Source organism: Salvia hispanica, chromosome 1 (genome assembly GCF_023119035.1).
Source record: "Salvia hispanica cultivar TCC Black 2014 chromosome 1, UniMelb_Shisp_WGS_1.0, whole genome shotgun sequence".
NCBI classification, from domain to species: Eukaryota; Viridiplantae; Streptophyta; class Magnoliopsida; order Lamiales; family Lamiaceae; genus Salvia; species Salvia hispanica.
In genome coordinates this window covers 37,818,384-37,837,862 of record NC_062965.1, presented here as the reverse complement: position 1 = coordinate 37,837,862, position 19,479 = coordinate 37,818,384, and the positions used below count along the sequence as shown (strand labels likewise).

General features: G+C 32.2%; 2 long non-coding RNA genes across 2 annotated transcripts; one reads left to right on the top strand and one right to left on the bottom strand.

Annotated features, from left to right (window-relative positions):
• Positions 1-15,179: 15,179 nt before the first annotated feature.
• LOC125221714 lies at positions 15,180-17,598 on the bottom strand. Its single transcript, XR_007176420.1, has 2 exons — positions 17,480-17,598; positions 15,180-15,414 (listed from the first exon to the last, which is right to left on the bottom strand). It is a non-coding gene; the product is annotated as an uncharacterized LOC125221714 (long non-coding RNA).
• A 221-nt stretch (positions 17,599-17,819) lies between these two features.
• Positions 17,820-18,037, top strand: LOC125221719. Its single transcript, XR_007176421.1, has 2 exons — positions 17,820-17,902; positions 17,980-18,037. It is a non-coding gene; the product is annotated as an uncharacterized LOC125221719 (long non-coding RNA).
• The last annotated feature ends 1,442 nt before the right edge of the window (positions 18,038-19,479 follow it).

The following is a 19,479-nucleotide window of genomic DNA, read 5'->3' as shown; positions in this document are numbered from 1 at the left end:
TAATCAGGTAAGTGAATCTTAGAAACTATAATTTGTGGAACAAACAATATGTATTTTTAATTGATTATGTTTTAAATACTCTATCGCATACAGTATCAAATATGAACTTTGTTAATTCTATTTTGAATTATATTTATGATGCAATTATTGATTACATTATATTTATGAATATGTAAATCAAATATGTACTCATCAATGAATTAATATCTGTTTTGTATTATGCTTATGACACTATTATAGAAAAAATGATATTCATTACAAATATTAACATATATTAAATTAAATTTTGATTAATTAAAAATTTATGATAGAATGTTGAGATTCATGTATGTATGTAATAATTTACATGTATAGATTAATATTGTATTTTACTTGCTCATATCGTACTATTTGTATGAATTGATTCATAGTAGTACTTGTTTAGATTTTATTACTCTAGAATTTATGATATAAAAATATTTAGATATATGTGTGTATGTAATTGTTAAATTTATATTCCAAGTAGATCTATCCTTTTATATTCACTACTACCAAAACATTATTGTTTTCATTTTTTTTAATAAGTAGTATTATGAAACAACATACCTTATTTCACTATTACGATATTACTCTCTTTTGTTAATTACTATATTTGTATAATTAAAAATAAACAGGTTGTTGTATTTACACTATGAAAGCTACTAAAATAATAACTCCGGTAAAATATATTATATAATTCAAAGTTACTATGACCGACGTAAGACGAATCGACAAAACATTAATGACAAACACTTCTAATCAAACTAATCATTACATTACAACCGACTGACAATTCTGCTTTCATATTCAAAATGCTAAAATACAAAATATATCTCATAAGTACATCATCCGACTCAATATAACATATAGTATTCAATATATCATAAAATGTGTTATTACAATAAATACTTGAGTATAAATGTATAACATCAATATAGAATATCATGAAATTTGTTATAACTTTTTATAAATACAAATTTAACACTCCGAGAGTTCGATTGTCATGATATTCTACTTGGAATATAAATGTGTAGCTGCCTATATTTTTTGGTAGTAGTCAATAGTAGATCTAATTTATATTCTACTTGGAATATAAATGTGTAGCGTCCGATAGTAATACAAATTAGATCTACTATTTTGTAGAGTAATAAAATTATTTGTATTCTATATTGATTGTCATCAATAAAATTATTTGTATTTTGTAACTTTTGTAGAGTTGAATTAATTCATAGTAGTAATTGTCCTGATATTCTATATTAGTTTTATTTTGTTAAATTGTCATGATATTCTATATCATTTGTTCAGCAAACAATGTCTTACTCTACAGAATCAAACACTCTGAGATTTGATTATCCATCGTATAGTTGGATTGAAATTGGACCAACATACAATGCTGAAAAGTTCATTACTAAAACACCACAACCAAGCAAATTATTACAAAAATCAAATCAAATATCACAAGAAAAAAATAAAATGAAAACAACATATGAATATGAAGATGAACATTATAATGAGATAACACGGTAAGAGTGAATCTATTAAAACACACAACGAAAATTAATACTCATAATCTAAATAAAACAATTTATCCAATACTCACAATTAAAATTTTTAATTTATGTCAATCAGCAATAAATGCAATACCCATTACTGCAAAGAATATCAGTTTTGCATTAATTGGCAATATCAACTTTTCTGCGCAAAGATAATTATTACAAATTTAACATATACATATAAACTAATGTATACATACACACATATAAACATTCTATCATAAATTTTAAATTAAGCAAATCTTGAACAACATGTCAATCAACAATAAATGAATCCACCTCAAAAACAGTGATTTAGATAATCTATGCAAAATCTTGACAATATCAACTTTCTGAGCAAAGCTAATTATTACAAATTTAACCAATACATATAAACTAATGAATGCATATACACATCTAACATTCTATCATAAATTTTAAATTAAGCAAAATCTTGAACAACACGTCAATCAACAACAAATGAAACCACCTCAAAAATAGTGATTTAGATTATCTATGAATTAATACTGCAATAAATAATCAAAATTACTGTATTATAAATCTTGACGTATTATAAATATTGACGAAGCAGTATAATCAATCAAAGAAGTACTGTAATAAAAAATACTACTATATGCTAACCGTATGCATTAGTAAACCCTATGGATATAGACATACACTATGATATGATTACAACTATGAAAAGTAGGTACTACACCCTACACCCATGCAACACTAAACCCTAGAGTTTTGAATGTATTAACAAACAAAAAATATAATTCGCACATGTCAATGTTCTCTGCATACCTACAAACTTGAATAACACGTCGATCAACGATAAATGAAACACCTCAACAACTAATTTAACAATTATTAAAATTAAATAAATGAACTTCCAAAAACAAACAACACACATGTAAACATATATCTGTAAAAATATTCAGTGGTACACCATAAAATATAACAAAAATTCGACATAAGTCAGTATTCAGAAATAAATTGATGACTAATTTCATTACATAAATAAGCTCAAAACACCATCTAGTATTGTGGGAATTAAACTTTAATACATACAAATACATCTAACTAATTAACATAAAACGCTATGAAAACATCGACACGAAAACCTAATAACTACAACCAAAATAAATTTTTATAACATATGAATTATAAATATTAGTTAATGTATATTTATGCATAAAATTAAATACAAAAAAATAATGTATAAAACTGTACACAACATTAGCTATTTAGGTGCTAGACCCTAGCCCTATGGGTTACTAAACCCTTAGGGGAAGGATTTAACTTCGATCAATTAGTTAACACTATCATAAGGTTATAACTCATAACAATAAGGCACAACATAAAAAATTACAAAAATCCAACATAACTTATCATTCCCAAATAACTTGATGACTAATTTCATTACATAAATAAGCTCAAAAAACCATACAGTTTTGTGGGAATTTAAATTTAATACATACAAATACCTCTAAATGATCAACATTAAACACTATAAAAACATCGACGCAAAAACACAATAACTACAATCAAAATAAAGTTTGATAACATTTGAATTATAAGTATTAGTTAATGTAGTATTTTATGCATAAAATTACATACAAAAAATTAATGTATAAAACTGTAAACAAAATTCGCTAATTAGGTGATAGACCCTAGCCCTATGGATTACTAAACCCTTAGGGGAAGGATTTAACTCCGATCAATTAGTGAACACTATCCTAAGATTATAACTCACACCAATGAGCAGATGCTACACACTACAATCAAAAACTACTAAACCCCACAGTTTTGTGTGTATTAACAAACACAAATATGGATAACAATTTCTATGTTACTCGAATACTATTATTTGAACATCTATTGATTATTCAACATTCCACATATTATACAAATACTTTATTACACAAAGACACATATACTAATCACTCAATAATAAAATAAAATAATATGCATGACAAAAACAATGTTATTTTATTATCTGAACTTCAAATAATTATTTAACATTCCAAAAACTGTACAACTGTTACTCACCATTCCACTATCTATCTGGCCTATATACACAGGGTAACAACTTTACACAGTTAATCAACTGTCAAAGACATCTTCCAAACTCAAACTACGATTTCGAAATGTTCAACCATCTCCATCAACCATTTCCATCTTCAACCATTTCCACCTTCACTCTTCAAACTGTCTCTCCATCACAATCGTTCTCAGCTCTTCATACAAAAACCAGACTGAAAAATAGCGAACAACTGCCTAAAACTTGAAGACGATTACTGCAGAAGAAGTGAAGATATTGTTACAACAATAAAATAAAATTTTTATAAAATACGAAGAGGAAACAATAATAAAATACAAACAATGGAACAACAAAGATCTCAACTTTATAATCTGCAAAATAAAATATCATCAGCGTAAAATGAACTAATCAAAATACTAAAACACAAACGATGAAACAACAAAGATTTCACCTTTACAATCTGCAAAATAAGAAACCATCAGAAATTAATGAACTAATGAAAAAAAATAAAAACGAAACAATACTAAAACAGAAACAATGAAACAACAAAGATTTCACCTCTATAATCTGCAAAATAAAAAATCATCAGCATTTAAGGAAGCATTGAAACAAAATAAGAAAACAATAAAACAAAAACGTGAAAAAACACAGATATTACCTTTGCTATCTGCAACATAAGAAATAGTTAAACAAACAGCGTTATTCGTATTAAAAGAAAATAAGAAGAATAAAAGACATATAAAAGCAACAATAAGGGAATAGAGAGAGAAATAAGAACCTGCAGCAAGAGTATTGTTTGCAATGACAACTGGTATTTATAGAGAAGTTTCTATTATGAAGGTGGGAAAACCGCCCTTTTCATTGGGGGGAAAACCCTCTCTTTTTTTGGGGGGGAAAACCCACCCTTTTTTTAAACTCGATTTCAAAGTGTAAAAAAATTAGATTAAAAATCAGTAAAATGGTTTTGACCATAGGATTTAATGCAAAAAATGTGTGCTGTCAATTAAACTATTTGTTAATACATGGGAGTGTGTGTGGGCGGTTGGCATTACTAAAATTTCCCCCAAATCACAAATTTGAAAACAGGGGGGAATTCCCTTTGATTTCCCCCCAAAAAAAACCGAGCTTTTATTGATAGTATAGATAAAGATGCATTTCATTTTCCATAAAATATGAGTTTGTAATATAATAGAGTACTATATAATTATAAAGGATTAAATATCTTAGTTTTCAACTGTAAAATGGGTTTTGAGTTTTATTTCTCTATTTATTTGTATTAATTCTCATAAGTCCATTAAATATATATTCTAATCAAATAATTTCAAATAGTATTAAATGGAGTACATTTTTTTACAGATCAATAAATCAACTTATCTAAAATAAACAATATCTACAATGTCATTTTTTTCTTTTATTGAACAATACTCTATGTAAATGATTATATATTTTTATTGATCAATAAATCAATGTCATTTCTTTCTTTTGTCTTAATATAATATATTTTCTTTTATTTTAATATACTTTAAGACATAAAATAGAATCCTCTATTTCTTCACCATTGGTTTCGTACAGTATATTGCAAGGAAGAGAGAGAATGAGAGATACAATTAGAAATAGGTGGCACAAAGAGTTGAGATTAAGTTTAGTAGCCATATGATTATTGTGAAGCAATAGATTTTAAACTTCATTAATTAAGAGCAATGATACCCATTTTTAGTTGAAGCCAATATATATATATATATATAGGGATGTATTCAAATCCTTTTTACATCTTTTGTTCTTTTTCCTTTTTAATCTTAGCCCTTTATTTTATACATCTAATGGCCCAAAATTGTGGCTGATTTATTAATTTTTAATCCTTTAAAAAACCGATAGGAGCCAAATTGGTATTCAAACTTTGAGTTGGTTATGGTATGTCCATAATTTTCTCCTTCCCATGATTCTAGCGGTTATTTCACAAAAATAAACAATTCTCTCCAAAATCTTCTCCCTTTTTCCAACGTTGAAGACATTCCATTGTCGGATCTTCTCCCTTTTCTTCCGTCGTTGTTGAAACATTCTCTATAAAATCTCTATTGGTTGTGGTTTATTATCGGAAACCGTTTTTGGGAGCAATAGTTTATTGATTTTGTTTTCTACAAAATGGAAGAAGGTAATTAAATTTCTACATTCATCGTTTATAATACCGATTGGCTGACTTGAACACCGATTGTTTGGTATAATGGTTCATTGCAATTTTTTTTTTTTGTTCGTTTTTGTGTCTTTGCCGAAGTTTCATTTATTCCCCAAGGGTTTAGCAACCATTGGGGGCTAGGGTTTAGTACTTACTAAGTAGCAAGTGTTTTCTTCAAAGCGAACGAGTTTCATTGAATCATATATGGTTTACAATTCGTCTGGGTTAGGGAGTTCTCTTCCCCTATACACATAATCGACATCTATCGTTTTATAATGCCTATAATAGGTTTCGTAATGCACGTTTTGTAATCTTGAATGCACGTTTTTGTCTTTACCGAAAGTTTCATTTATTCCCCAAGGGTTTAAGCAACCATTGGGGGCTAGGGTTTAGTACTTACTAAGTACCACGTGTTTTCCTCAAAGTGAACGAGTTTCATTGAATCATACATGGTTTACAATTCGTCTGGGTTATGGAGTTCTCTTAACCTGTACACATAAGGGACATGTTTCTTTCTATAATGCATATAATATACTTTGTAATGCATGTTTTGTACTCTTTAATGCACGTTTTTGTCTTTACCGAAAGTTTCATTTATTCCCCAAGGGTTTAGCAACCATTGGGGGCTAGGGTTTAGTAATTACTAAGTACCACGTGTTTTCTTCAAAGTGAACGAGTTTCATTGAATCATATATGGTTTACAATTCGTCTGGGTTATGGAGTTCTCTTAACCTATACACATAAGGGACATGTATCTTTCTATAATGCATATAATAGACTTTGTAATGCATATTTTGTAAAGGCTTTGAAGGACGCTTCTAGGCCTCTAAGATAGTGTAAGGCGTGCCATGAGATGGGGCATCACGACTCTAGAAACTGTCCTATGCTTAAGGAGATGTCGAAGGAGAAAAAGCTGAGTAAGGGGAAGAGGAAAGCTTGATGTTATTGTTAGTAATCCTACCAATGTAAACACTTTAGGGGTATTACATTTGTATTTTTTGCACGTTAATGTGCATTATAAATGAAGAAATTGTTCATTTTTTTTTTCTAGCTGTTAACTTACTACTGTACATACTACAGTGAACATTCCATGCATACTACATTTGCATTTTATTCTGATAATGTGCATTTTGAATACATATAGTTTGCATTATATAGTTGTAGCGATGAACTTTATATTAAAAATATTTTATTAGCCTTGCATTATTAACTTTGTTCCGTGCATTATCGTTCATGATTATGTGCATTATTGCACGCTACGACAGAACTTGTTGTAGATTTCATTTCTGCATCATTAAGCACATTCTGTACATTATTCGAATCATTTGTTTCATTATTGCATAGTCAGCCTAGCAAGAGTTCAGTAAAATCCTGTTAACGTGTTACCCTTTTTGACATTATTAATCAATACATTGGCATTACTTGGCTCATTACATACATTATATATGTTCTGATTACGACATCACACACTAGCACCACAATATGTTTCATTTAGCAAGAGCTAAGTATTGTTCAAAATTGACCAACAAATAATTCGTCTTTTTTCCTTCCAAAATGCGTTATCCTAAAAAAAACCACATTGTTCAAAATAAACTAAAGAGCGTTTCAATGACTACTCATGTGATCAATTCAGCTCGTAATCTTCGACCCACTTCTCGAAGACAAACTTTGGCGGTCTCTCCTTCCAAAACCCGGTGGCATATCTCTGGTTGTATAACTTAACTCACAGTAACACATGTCTGTCAATGTATAATGCAATAAATCAGAAACATAATGCAATCATGTCCACTGGGTAATGCAACATAATAATCTAATAATGGCTAATATTAATTTAATACCAATCATAATGCAAAGAAAAGCCTTCATAATTCACAAAACCTATAAATAATGCATCAACACAGGGGCACTAGTATGTAACCTTCGTAGTCTGTTGGTTGGGTATTGTATGCTCTACCTCTCTTCGTCATTTGTTCTCTGTAAGACATAAAATCGACATCACTTTCAGTCCCGGATCGAAATCCACTACAAACCCAGAAAAAATTCAGAAAGCTACTGAAAACGTCACAATTTTACAGGATCGAGATCAATAACATTACTTTCAGTTCTGGCAAATAATAATGATAAAAATGCACAACAATCACTGAATAATGCAACATAATAAGTGACAACATCATACTATGTCATTGTTAAAATTTCCGCAGTATGACCTTACACTAATGGTAATAGACCGTATAATAATGCATAACTTCAACCTAATAATGTACATCTGTGATTCAAAAATAACCAATATTGCACAATTCCAACCTAATAATGACTATTACAAAGCACATACATCAACAATGGTGAAATCCCTCAATATAATGCAGCTAATGCGCTTAATAATGTGACAACAATTCAACAGAGATAGAATAGAATTATAATGCAAATAATAATGACACAAATGCATAACAAATACTGAACAATGCACCATAATAAGTGTAAAATAATACTATCAAATTAGTTAAAAGGCGAAGCATTCTCACGTTCGGGCTGCGTTGGCTGGCTTCTGAAGGGGTGCCATCTTTTCGACATTCCCGCACTAACAAATGCAAGAAGAACATAACAGACTTTAGATTTTACACCATAAACAAAGTTAATTCGTCAACAGAACCCACAAATCTTGACCAAAATCTATCACCTACAAAAGATGCAAACGAAAACTCGTAGTCTTAGAGCAAATTAAACCACTGCAGTACGTTTTAAACGCCAATTTCAAAGACCAAACAAAATTCAACCTAGAAACCATGAATATACTTGAAAATTGGGATAACCCAACCACTGCTACTCAGAAATTCGTAATTTTTTTTTAAAAAAAAAAACAAAAGTTTTGTGCATTACAGCAAAAAAGGAACTCCATCGCAAAAAAAACGAACGACGAATACTGTGCCGAGCCTTACCTGACAAAAAAACCGCGATTTGAAGTGTTTCAGACTACGAATCAAGACTTAAAAACACACCTTTTATGTATAAATTAGTTGAATCGACGTCCACCGGCGCAAGCGTACAAAACCCTGAACTCGGTGACTCCGAATCGACGCTCGGCGTCGCGATTCACTGACACGATTGACGGCGGCACTCGGAATCTGCGGTTTCCTCTTTGGCGGCTAGGGTTTTTGGGCTTTGAATGAGGGGAGAAGTTGTTGAGTTGTGCTTTGATGGGATGGAGTGAGAGAGAATGAGTAGATGGAAGGAATAACAAAATCCCGCTAATTTCTCGGCCTTTCCGTTTTAAAACGTTTCTGAGCTATGGTGCGATTACTAATACACCCTCATAATGCACAACATATGAAAAATAATGCAAGCCGGGATCCATTTACCAAGATTGATCTTGACCGTCCACTACTATAATCTAGTGGATGATATTAGGAAGGAAATAGTATCTAAGGGTGTAAAAGGAGATTGTAATTGCAAGTTTCAATGTACTTCATTGGTGGACAATATTGATGACCAACTCGACACTTTATATAAATGCTAATATTGTATATGTATGCTCATATATATCTCGAGAGAGAAAAAGTAGAACAAGGATGTGGAGGTGAGATTAAAAGAATCAGAGGGGGTCAGAGGGGTTGGAAATTTAGTACTATTTCTTATTACTCCACAATTTAATTATGCTTTTGATATATTATTTTCTCTTCCTACTTAATCTATTTTTGATAGATTTTATTTTATATCTTTCTTATTCCAAAAATATTTCCACCAAAATTTACAGTTGTACTGCTTATAAAAGGTAGGAGATTTTTTAGGGATTTAAATATCCCAAAATTCTAATTCATCAAATGATTTCCACCATGCAAATTTATTTTGTTTCATTTTACTTTGTAAAAGATGAAAAGACTGAAGATTGAAAACCTTCATTTCTACATTGAGGATTGTGCAAAGAGTGCAAGTTGCTTCCCATTTTTTTTAATTGAGTAGACTGCAGTATTAAAAGTAAGTTACTTCAGATGCAGTTCTTTAAAGTCAAATTCAGCCATTAATAATTAATGCATTTAACAGGTTACATAAGTTAAAATTCTATACTTTTGTAAAGTAAATAAATTTAAAAAAAGATTCCAGCGATTAATAATTAATGCAGTATAATATTAATAGGTACTACTAATATATACATTTTCTGTCCAACCTAATGAGCTCATTTTATAGGATTTAAACTTGAAACAAGTAGCATTAATTCATAGCTATCGTATTGATACCACCATAGAAATATGATATGATGTGATGCGATGTGATGTGTCCCACCAACATTATTTTGCTAAATGGAAATACAAAAGGGACCCACCTCTAGCTAAAGCATACATGATTGCCCCACTATAATATATTTTATGAAAATTTTACACACCCACATATAATATGCATTACCATATATTCACTAATTCACTCACATATATATGGCAGGGTCCATAATTTTCTATGTATTTGATTCATCAATATTTTTCACATCATTTAAAAAAATCGTAAGTTACTACCATTGAATTTAAATCGTAAGTTACTGCCATTGAGATTGAGGTTTGATGGTAAGCTCCTTTCATTGTTATGCTTTAGCAGTACATATTTACTCATCTTATACTTCACCACATAATAATTTTTTAGAATCTAAAGTATCAATTTAATCTTCTTTTATACATGTAAATATGATACATAAGTTAATTCATTAAATATTTATGCATATTTAAGTTATTTTCATTGATTTTTTAAATAATGTTCCTTTTTTAAGTTAATTAACTATAAAATACTGCATAATTATGTCCACCAAATTTTGTCTTCTTGGTTTATTAACATAATCTCATTTTAACTGTATAAAAATAAGACTAAGACTGTAATCCTTAATTTGAATCCCTTGTAAAAGTATTTTAATTTATTTTAATTTATTTAATTTCATACTGAATTTTATACTTTTTTTTCTATTGTAGAAATTCCACTAGACTCTCTTATTATTATTAACTACCTTTACATAACCTATAATCATCACATAATCAGTATGCAATGCTAAAATAATAATTTACATAGTTAATTTGTTGTGTGCAATACAAAAAAAAAATTAATTTATGTATATATCAATAAAAAAGAAAATAGTCTCATAAAATAAATGTCTTTAACTTTAAATATATATATATATAAAATAAAATTTCCACATTTAATTGTTTATAAAAAAGCAGTATTGCCCTGGTTCTTTGGTTGATTGCACAATCTTAGGATGATACTATTATCTTTTACTTTCTAATACAATTTGTCATATAAATACAATTTATAGGGAAAATAACAAACATTTCTCAATCTCAGGTTCTTATTTCTCTCTCTATATTCTTAGAGGGACTTTTTTTATCTCTCTACAATTTCTTTTGTCTAATTTATTGTTCATTGAAACGGAGGGCATCTCCAATAATGATGCAAAACTCATCTTTGGGGTAGAATTCGCCTCCAAATAGAAGCAAGGACATATTTGGAGAGTTGTTGATGGTTGAAGAACTTAGGAAGAAAATTTTGAGATGCAAAGCCATAGAAGAAAACGAAAAAAACAGAGAAGGGAAAGAAGATAGCAGCATTGCAGAGAGAGAAAATTAGGTTTAAATTAGTAGTAGAATATAGTTAGTGGGATGGGCTAATTAAATACTAATATACGTATTTGTTTTTAGACTTGTGATAGGCTAATTAATTAATTCATATATGTTTCATGTTATGTTATCACGTGGAGTATTTATTTTCTTTAAGAGTATGACAATAGTAGTTGATTACTGCGTAAAGAGAGTTGAAGTGTGTGATAAAATGACAAAAAGTTGACATATGTAAAAAAAAGACATAAAGTTGACATGTGTAAGAAAAGAGTAAAAGTTGATGTGACAAAAAAAACAAATAGAAGTACCATCAGGCATTTTCATTCACCTATTCCTCATAACTATTGCTAAATATCAACTTTTAAATATAGAGACAACCAATAACAAGGTTTTTTCCCCAAAAAAATGAGGGTGACTTCAATATAACAAGTATTTCCCTCCTAAAAAAGAGCAGGTTTTCTCTCTAAAAACAAGAGCAAATTTTTCCCCCCAAAAATAATGGGAGGAATTTCCCTCCTAAAAAAAGAGCAGATTTTCCCTCCCAAACAATGTGAGGAAACTTTTATCATGTTTCAGAGCTAAAAATTTAAAATTTGAATTTTAAGAGCCAAAACTCAACTAGAAGTTGCCCTATAAATATTCATTCCAACAACAAACATTTCTTAATCCTAGAATCAAGGATAGTGAATATTTTTCTAAATTTAAAAATTAAGTCAAAATGTACTATACGAAAAACAATTAGGACCTAGATCAGTGGCAGTTCATAAAATAAATTCAAAAATAACAAATTCATTTATATTCAAGTTTCCATTAGATATTTTTTTTTTAATATTTAAATAATCAAAACTTTCATTTATTTAATTTAAAATACACATTTTTTTGTTTAATTAGTTTATCCCTCATTTCGGTAATACATAGTCAATTTTATTCTTCTTTTCTCCTTTTTTTTTCTTTTCCTCCTCAACTTTATTTCTTATTTTCGTTGCAAATCATTTAATCTATTTGATGCAATGAACTAATTTATAACTCTCCTTTCTTTATAACATTTAATCTATTTGATGCAATAAAAATGTATTACTCTCCTTTTTTTTATAAAAGTGCAGCACAAACTCACACTAAACAACTTTTATATGATAAAGCATTGTACATCTTACAACAATTCATATAGTAAATTATTAAAAAAAAATAAAGATGAACATATATAAATTATGTTTATAATGTATTTAAACTTTGAATTGAATTAGATTTGAATAACATAAATTATTTTTATATATAACCATAATATTTTATAAACATAAGAATGCACGAAACGATATGAAAATTTTATAAAAGATTCGCACAAGATTTTGAGTTTGATTACAAATATTTATATTAAATCAATTTTTTTTTTTTTTAAAAAAAATTTGCAGCAGATATTTAATTTAAAAAGTTAATCTTTTTACTAAATTATTAAAAAAAAATTAGTTTGTTGAACAGTGATAAATTAATGATATTGAGAATAGGAATCTAAAATAGAGGGATTTCTTGAAGCAAAAAAGGGGGGAAATCTGTTCACTTTAGAGCGAAAAAAAACTAAAATTTGAAATTTAATCTAATGTTGTAGAGGGATTAAATGATCATAATTTGAAAGTTAAAAAAGTCTGAATTGAATCAAGAAAATATAAATTATAGAGTAAAAATGGCCGACTGTGGTTAGGAAGACAAGAATGGTTTTCAAACAAATGTTAAAAATTTAATATTATTATATTTTAGAATTATCAATATATTTTTTCCTTGCATGTCAACAAATATCAATGATGAGTATAAAAAAGTCTACAAAATTAATGCAAATCACACATACATCAATGATGCATATTCCAAACAACAAATCTATTCCAAAAAATTTTCTCTATTCTCAATGTATTTTCCTATTTCAAATCTATTCCAAAAAGTTTTCTCTATTCTCAATGTATTTTCCTATTTCCAATTCACATTGCAGAGGCTATAATGGCCAATGATGGATTGGCTCAATGTATTCATTTGATTTTATTTCTCACCATTATATATTTATTTTGATTAATTTTTTATGATAATAATATTACGTGAAATATTTATTATTGCATAATAAAAATTGATATTTTTATGTAATTTTATTTTGTGTGTGAAGTTAAGAGAGTAAAATAAAAGAGAAAGAATAAAATAGAGATAAGAGTGTTTCCATTTTTAGTGTTGTCTACTCAATTAATGCCATATTCCTAATAGCAAATCACACGTATATCAATAATGCATATTTCAAAAAGTTTTCTCTATTCTCAATGCATTTTCCTATTCCCAATTCATATTGCAGAGGCTATAATGACAAATGATGGATTGACTCAATGCATGTTTGCATTTTATTTCTCACCATTATATATATTTATTTTTATTAATTTTTATAATAATAATAATAATAATGTTACATGAAATATTTATTATTGCATAATTAAAATTGATAATTTTATATAATTTTATTTTGTATGTGAAGTGAAGAGAGTAAAGTAAGAGAGAATAAAATAGAGATAAGAGTGTTTCCAAAATATATGTAGTAATGCTTATATGATTAGCAAGTAATATTCTTAATGCATATTTTCCTATTCCCAATTCACATTGTATACATTTGCATATTCCAAAAAGTTTTCTCTATTTCTTAATGCATAATTTGTCACCAATTAATCAATTTGGTACAATGTATAGATTTGCATTTTATTTAGGTTTTATGCAAAGCTTCTTAAAGAAGCTGTATAATTGATGTAACTTTTGGACTTTTTTTGGGATAAAGGTAAGGGAGATTGGATTCTTGGGATGAGACCCATACTGTTATATATGTTGTTGGCCTGACCTACCGTCTCACTCCTTCATTAATAATTTTATTATTGTTTAGTGTACATTAATCGATTAAACATAAGATTATTAGGTAATTAATACTGATGGCATTATCAAATACTCCAAAAAATATACATTAATTAGATAATAATAATGGTATTAATCAAACTATTTCTTAGATTTTAATCGTTTAAATAGTTTATTAAATTTTGTCAAAAATTAATTAAGAAAACAAGTAAAAATTTGTAAACTATGTGTAATGCTATGTACTTTATATCAGGTATGGTCATGTAAATTAAAAATCGTTCCACATACTAATATAATATAAATTTAATCAATTTGGCTCAATGTATACATTTGCATTTTATTTAGGTTTTATTCAAAACTTTTTAAAGAGTTATATAATAGATGTAACTTTTGGACTTTTTTATTGTCTTTGATTGATTGTAATTAGTCAATCAATCAAACTTTTGTTCTGTACAATGGACAATTTACTTTTTATAATATGCATTCCATATTCGTTTATTTTTTATAACATGGAGTAACATTCCACATCATATGCATTCCATATTTTTAGTAAACAAAACAAATTCAAGAAATCTGGAGTAAAATTTGTGGCGTGAAAGAGGTAGAAATAACTAAGAAATAAAGGCAACACTTGGAGGAATTGAAAAGTGCCGTTGGGAGGAATTGAATAGTTTTGTTGGACTTATATAGTGAATAATGCAACCCTAAAAGTGAATTTGGGCTAGGCTAACATGTTTTGGGCCAAAAATAATTAAGGATTAACTAAACCCCACTTGAATTAATAAATGATAATTTTAAATTTAATTTGTGGCCGTGTAGAAGTATTAGTTTTAGTAAATTGAAGGTATTTGTCACAACCGCATTTTGCTAAGGATAGCGAAAACGGGTAAACCGCGACTAATAAGAGGGATTAAAGAAGCGGGGAAAGAAAAAGGGCTAGAACTTGAGAATTTACACAAAGGCCAAGTCAATTTATATCAAAGAAGCCAAGTATTTCATTACATGGTCTTGAAAACAGAATAAACATCTCCTCAAATAAATCAGAGTTGATGGTGAGGTTCTACAATTCTCACTTCACAAAAGCGCAGCGGAATAAGTAAGGTTCGTGTATGAAGACATGAATCGTTGGGAGATCAACTTGATAACATCGACTCCGATCATCACTCCATCCTCTTGACGTTCAACCTGCAAATTTATAAATACATGCAGGGTTTAGTACAGGAGTACTCAGTGGACACGTGCCGAAAACAAAACATACATTATATAGTTGTCAAGCCATCACAGTAACACACGAGGGTTTTCTTAAAAGGCCCGAGCTTACTAAGTTCTTTTGTGAGCTAAAAGTTCGACTACAAACTAGGTACTTTCATCATTCATCATTCATCATTCATTCATAAATCCATTTCCATTATAAATTCATTCCATGCATTCATCAATCCGTTCCATTCATTCATAAATCCATTCCATTCGTGAATCCATTCCATCTATAAATCCATTCCGTTCGTGAATCCATTCCATCCATAAATCCATTCCATCCGAAAATCCATTCTGTTCATAAATCCATTCCATTCCATGACATTCAATTCCATGACATTCAATCTCATTCATCAAAAAAAAAATATATTTATGGCATGACAATAATTTTGAAAAGAATCATAGCTCCATTTTGAGAAAAGATGATTTTTCATAACATCAAATGTATTTGCTTTATATCCACACTAGTGTGCTGAATATTAAAAGAAAGTCCACCTGATATGCTTATTCTTCAATTCGATTATTCGCTTTGACCTCACTTGCCCTTGAATATTTTATCCTTTGAAAATAAATAGCGCGACGCGCTAATTAGTACTCGAACTATTTCTCCTTAGAAAGAATGCATGTACCCTATGACATAGCACCTATATCCTTAGTCTTGTCTCATAGAATCACTAGTCCTTTCTCGGGCTTCATTAAGTTGTAGGATTTATTTGTCCACTTAAACTAAATTCGGAGAAGTTCCATTATCTTTAAAATAATTACTTGAGCATTTAATATGTTTTCTTAGAAAATCCTTTCTTAAATCTTTTCTTTGCATTTTCTTAAGGCCGCCCATGGCGTCGCGGGGCGACGCCGGTCGGCCCATCGCGTCTCCAACTTCAACATTTTCCATTTTCGGAACTTAGTAATTTATCCGTGAATTAATCCATTAACTTTCGAGCTCCAAGCTCACTTTCATAATTAATTCTAGCCCAAAGTAAATTAATTGGTCCAACTAGAATAATTCAGTAGTCACCAAAATAAATTACGTGCAGCCCCTGGCCCAATCCTTATATCCAATTCCTTAATTAAATGGAACAAGCCCAATCTCCTTATTCCTTTATCGGACTCCTCTTTTTCTTTTAGTCCAACCATGGCCCAACCTAATAAAATAGAACCCAATATACTCCTTCCTCTATCGATACTTCTTCCCCAATTCATTTTCCAATTAAAATCCTTAATCAAAAGAGTAGAGAAGCAGCGGCGGCTTCTTCACTCCCATAAGTTTCTCGGCGAATTCGCCGCTCCTCTGCGTAGCCGGAGCGTCGCCGGCTACGCCTCCCTTTTCAATCATCCCTTCTTTACCTCACCTCTCCAATTTTCCCCAAACTAGAAATCCCTAAATTCAAAATCGGAGAAACAGCGGCGGCTTCAACCATTCCCGTTTCTTCTCTCTCTCTGCGAAATCCTTGTCGTCTTCCGAAGGAAACAGTCATCGCCGTGGTTGTACTCCGAGGTTGGAGGTGTTACCGTGCGAGGCAGCCCCTTTCTCGGCCTCTGCAGGCTCGCCAATCACTGCCCGTCTCGCCGTCCGGCTCTCCGTCAAGCTGCAGCTTCGCCTGCGGCAAAACTCCGCTGCTACTCATCGCCTTCCATCGACGTCACGGAGGAACTCTCCGCCTCCCGTCGCACCACCGCCAGACAATCTCTCTATAAGCTAAGTTTTCTGCCTTCTATTGCTTAGCTCAATTCGTGGGTTTATTTAGCAAAACTATGTAAAATTGATTCTTGACTATTGGTGATGTTCAAGCTTTGATCTTGCATAAGGATTTCCTAAATCCTATCATCTAATTCTTTGAGAACCTACTGGAATTGTTCTTTGACTATGGTAACTGATTATTCGTTGATCCTATCGCTATGATTTGTCCTACGTGAGCATGCTGCCTATGATTCTAAGTTCTGGAAATTTCGTGGCGTTCTAACGTGATGCCGAGAATGGTACCGAGGGGATTACCTCACTCGGTGAATCCTCTCGGTTCGCGGCTGTTTCCTCCGCTTCGCCGCTGCCTCTCCTCGCCTTCTTGCTCCTCCCATTTCCTTGCTGCACTCCTTGATTTTGAGTGAATTTGTGGTGTCTAAAGAAGTGGGGAGGGGAAGGGAGATGGGGTTGCTTATATAGTTCTCTATTTTGGCTGTTTGTGCTGAAACTTGGGGACAAAGACTCTCATTTTTGGCTGCCAGCTTGCTCCCTTTCGAACATGATGTTTATGCTTGTTATGCTGTTTTGGTGTAAGTTGGGGCTGCCTCTCTCGGCTGCTATCTCAGCCTCGGTTGATGAGGAAAGAGAATCTAATGTTGCCTCTAAAAGGCCTTAGGGATGAGCTCACTCCTTGCTCATTCTTGTCTTTTTCCTTTCTTGGAAGATTGATGATGCATTGTATAGATTGAAGAAGTCTCCAATCTTGAGTCTTTGTGAAGTATATTTCTAATATCCTTTACGGTGCTAATTTGTAGGTATATGGGTTGTCATCCTTGGAGCTTGTGGAGGCCGAAAATCGAGAAGGATGGGAATGAGGGAAACACTTAGATTTATTTGCTCTATTTGACTAGTATCCAAATATTGTAGTTTGGCATCTTTGAAATGCTAAGAGCATCTCCAATGGTCGGCTAGCGACCGGCTAGCCGATTCTTTGGCCGATCGGCTAGCCGAACCATTGGAGGCGGCGAGCGGCTAACCGGCGAGCCGATCGGCGTGGGCTGGCCGATTGGTGGGCGCTGGCCGATGCGCTAGCCGATGCGCTGGCCGCCATTGTGGCGGCCGATCGGCCAGCGCCGAATATTCTTTTCTTTTAAGAAAAAAAAAACCTATATATAAACGCGATTTTAGTTTCATTTTCATTTGCACCACTTATTTTAACGAGTTTTCTCTCTCTCTAATTTTTTGTACAAGAGCATCATCGAGCGATGAGTAACGCGGGTGGTAGCGGTGGTGGTAGTGGTGGGGATGCTTGAGGAGTACGAACGGAGGATGAACGAGGCTATGAATGCCTACATGAACCGCGGCATGGAGCGGTACATGCGTAGGGTGGAACAACAGACGATACCTCGCCCTCCACGGGTTATCCACCGCCGAGCAGTGATTGATCGGGATCACACCGCTCCACATCAGCGGCTGTACGACGACTACTTTTCAGAGAACCCGCGGTTTCCCGCCAACATGTTCCGGCGGCGTTTTAGAATGCGTAGAGAGTTGTTTATGCGCATCGTTAGCGCATTAGAGCGTCGATATCTGTGTTTCCGCTTTAGGCACGATGCGGTTGGCAGACCCGGCCACACCCCTATTCAAAAGTGCACGACGGCAATCAGGCAGTTGGCCTACGGAGGCGCGGCGGACATGTGGGATGAGTACCTCCACATCGGTGAGTCGACTTGACCCAGGGAATGTCCGAAGGATTTCTGTGGGGGCGTGATAAACGTTTTCGGTGAGCAGCACCTTCGAAGCCCTACTCCCGAAGATTGTCAGAATTTGATGCGATGCACGGGGAGAAGTATGGGTTCCCCGTGATATTAGGCAGCATAGATTGTATGCATTGGGAGTGGAAGAACTGTCCGACTGCCTGGAAGGGGCCTACACGACCGGCTACAAGTCAAAGAATCCCACGTTGATCCTCGAGGCCGTAGCTGATTACCGGCTGTGGATCTGGCATGCGTATTTTGGGGTAGCCGGGTCGAACAACAACCTCAACATCCTGAACTCGTCTCCCCTCTTCAACGAGAAGTGCCAGGGCGTCGGTCCAGCCGTCTCATTTGTGGCCAACGGCAACCGGCATGATATGGGCTACTACTTGGCGGATGGGATATACCCTCGGTGGCCGGTCTTTGTGAAGACGATCAGGCAAACAAGTGATGAAAGGAAGGCCTGCTTTGCGGAATGACGGGAGTCGGCGCGCAAGGACGTGGAGCGCGCATTTGGTGTGCTCCGGTCTCGATGGGCGGCAATTAAGGGTCCAACGC